Source organism: Apium graveolens, chromosome 3 (genome assembly GCF_009905375.1).
Source record: "Apium graveolens cultivar Ventura chromosome 3, ASM990537v1, whole genome shotgun sequence".
NCBI classification, from domain to species: Eukaryota; Viridiplantae; Streptophyta; class Magnoliopsida; order Apiales; family Apiaceae; genus Apium; species Apium graveolens.
In genome coordinates this window covers 256,349,024-256,352,262 of record NC_133649.1, presented here as the reverse complement: position 1 = coordinate 256,352,262, position 3,239 = coordinate 256,349,024, and the positions used below count along the sequence as shown (strand labels likewise).

General features: G+C 40.0%; 1 non-coding gene across 1 annotated transcript; it reads left to right on the top strand.

The window, feature by feature from the left end:
* The first annotated feature begins 2,862 nt into the window (after positions 1–2,862).
* On the top strand, positions 2,863–2,969 carry LOC141715336 (small nucleolar RNA R71). The gene has a single exon (XR_012572102.1). It is a non-coding gene; the product is annotated as a small nucleolar RNA R71 (small nucleolar RNA).
* The last annotated feature ends 270 nt before the right edge of the window (positions 2,970–3,239 follow it).

Genomic DNA, 3,239 nt, shown 5'->3' with positions numbered 1-3,239 from the left:
GTTGAATACAGTGTATAATACAATCAAACCGAATTAAGAACACAAGTACGTAACAAAGAATAATCTTATTAATAAAACAGTATTGCAATGGAACCGTTCTCTCTCAGTGATGAATAAATATCACGAGAGCCGCTAGGGTTAAAATGAATAATATTCTCGATAATGATAACACTTATAGTGTAAACCCTATGTTGTGTTTATATACCACACAGTTACAAGATAATCTCTAACACACCTTTTAAGAACTGCACCAAGATTTTGCAAGCACTCGTCGAAAAAATCCCCGAACACAGAAAATCATCCATGAATACCTCAACATTCTGACCAATCATGTCAAAGAAGATAGCCATCATGCATCTCTGAAATGTGGCAGGTGCACCACACAACCCTAGAAGAAACTTTTCTGAAGGAAAAATTACGAAATGGACAGGTGAAGGTAGTCTTTTCCTGATTTTCTGGAGCGATGCAAATCTGATTATATCCTAAATAGCCATCCAGAAGACAATAATATTCATGCCTAACCAATTTGTCAAGCATCTGATCAATGAAAGGAAGAGGGAAGTGATCCTTCCTCGTGGCCTTTTTCAGAGTCCTATAATCCATGCAAACTCTCCACCCCGTGACTGTTCGAGTAGGAATGTGCTCATTCTTCTCATTAGCGACCACAGTGATACCTCATTATTCGGCACACACTGAATTGGACTCACCCAAGAACTGTCAGAAATAGGATAGATGATATGTGCATCTAGCCACTTGAGAATTTCTTTCTTCACAACCTCTTTCAATATCAGATTTAACCTTCTCTGTTGCTCAACAGTTGACTTGCTTCCTTCCTCTAGTAGAATTTTATGCATGCAATAAGAAGGGCTGATTCCCTTGATATCTGCTTAGTCCATCCAATTGCCGATTTGAACTCTCTCAGAATTTCAAGAGCTTTTCCTCATCACTACCTGAAAGGTCAGATGCAATAATAACAGGAAATGTAGATGCATCACCTAAAAAAGTATTCCTCAAATATTCAGGAAATGGTTTAAGCTCGAGTGTAGGAGCTTCCTCAATAGATGTCTTGAGACGCCCCTCAACATTTTTGAGTTCTGACATTCCAATAGATTCAAAAGGCATATCCAACCTTCGCTTCCAAGGAGAAGTATTCAAATACTGTAACTGGTCATCACCTTCATCATCTTTACTATCTGAATTCCCCAACAAAGCCTTCTCTAAGGCATCAGACCTTAACATTTGATCAAGTTCTGAAGTAACCACATAATCAACTAATTCCACTTTTAAGCACTCTTTATTATCAGTAGGGAATTTCATGGCATTGAATACGTTAAAAGTCACATCCTGATCCAGTACTCGCATAGTAAGCTCACAATTCTGCAGATCAATCAAGGTTCAACCTATAGCCAGGAATCGTCTTCCCAAGATTATTGGACTCTTTTTATCCTCCTCGAAATCAAGAATTACAAATTCAGCAGGAAAGATGATTTTGTCCACCTTGACCAATACATCCTCCACAATGCCTCGTGGATATGTAATAGAACGATCGGCCAACTGCAAGGACATATAAGTAGGCTTTGGATCAGGTAAATCCAACTTCTTGAAGACAGAAAAAGACACCAGATTGATGATAGCTCTCAAATCACATAAACACTTGTTGAATGACAAGTTTCCGATGGTGCAAGGAATAGTGAAGCTTCCAGGATCTTTAAGCTTCGGAGGCAACTTCTGTTGCAGCGCAGCACTGCATTCTTCCGTGAGAGCAATGGTCTCTAAGTCATCGAGCTTCACTTTTCTTGAGAGAGTACCTTTCATAAACTTCGCATAGCTAGGAATCTGTTCAAGATCTTCAGCGAAAGGTATGTTGATATGAAGTTTCTTGAACACCTCCAGAAACTTAGCAAACTACTTATCCAACTTTTTCTTCTGTAGCCTTATAGGAAAAGGAGGTGGAGGATAGACCTGTTTCTCCCATGTATTACCCTCAGAAGGAGTGTGTTCCATATTTTCTTCCTTGATTCCACTTCTGCTTCCTTCTGCACATTCTCTTTAGCCACAGCTTCAGATTCCAAAACTTGAGATTTTTCTGGGCTTGCAAACTTCCTAGACCTCAATGTAATTGCCTTAACCTGCTCTTGAGCTTCCTTCTTTCCTGGAACTTCTGTGTCACTAGGGAGTGTACCAGGTTGTCTATTTAGCAAGGCATTGGAAATCTGCCCAATTTGATTCTCCAAGGTCTTAATGGAAACCGCTTGGCTCTTGCACATGAGCCTCAACTCCTCCAATTCAGATTTTTCATTAGATTGTTGCAGTTGGAGTTATTATCTTGGTGCATATTATGGTTGTTGAAAACCATGAGGGTTGAATTGCTTTGCTGCATACTGCTGATAAGGCTGTTGCACCGTATTTTGAGTATTGCTTCAGCTGAAGTTAGGATGATTGCGGTTGTTGGGATGATAGGTGGCTGGAACTTGTTGCTGCAATCTCTGAAAGTTGCTCACGAGCAGAGCTAATTCACTAGAAATAGCATACTGCTCAGTATCATGCGCACCAGCACAAAGCTCCCAAACACTAGTGATCTGATTAACTCCATAATTAGCCAAAAAATCCACCTTCATCGTCAAAACCTTAAGTTGAGCAGCTATAGCAGTAGCTGCTTCTACCTCCAAAATTCCTGCTACCTTGCCTTGAGGTAGTCTCTGAGAATGGTTCCGGTATTCATTAGCAGCCATCAGTTCAATCAACTGATAAGCTTCATCGTAGCTCTTAGTCCACAAGGCTCCACCTGATGCTGCATCAAGCATGGGTCTAGACTGTGCTCCCAAGCAATTATAAAAATAGTTAATAATCATCCAGTCAGGCATCCCATGATGAGCACACTTTTTAAGAATCTCCTTATAACGATCTCAAGCTTCACATAAAGACTCTCCCGATTGTTGCGCAAATTATGTAAGAGCATTCCTGATTGTAGTTGTCTTTGCCATAGGAAAGAATTTAGTAAGAAACTTCTGAGCAAGATCTTCCTACATGGTGATAGAACCTGGTGGTAGAGAATGCAACCAACACTTAGCTTTATCCCTCAGAGAGAATGGGAAAATCCTTAGCTTTATAGCATCTTCAAACACGTTGTTGAATTTGAGAGTGTCGCAGATCTTGATGAAATCTCTAATATGCATGTTGGAGTCTTTTATCAGAGAACCCCCAAACTGAACTGAATTCTGCACCATTTGAATCATGTT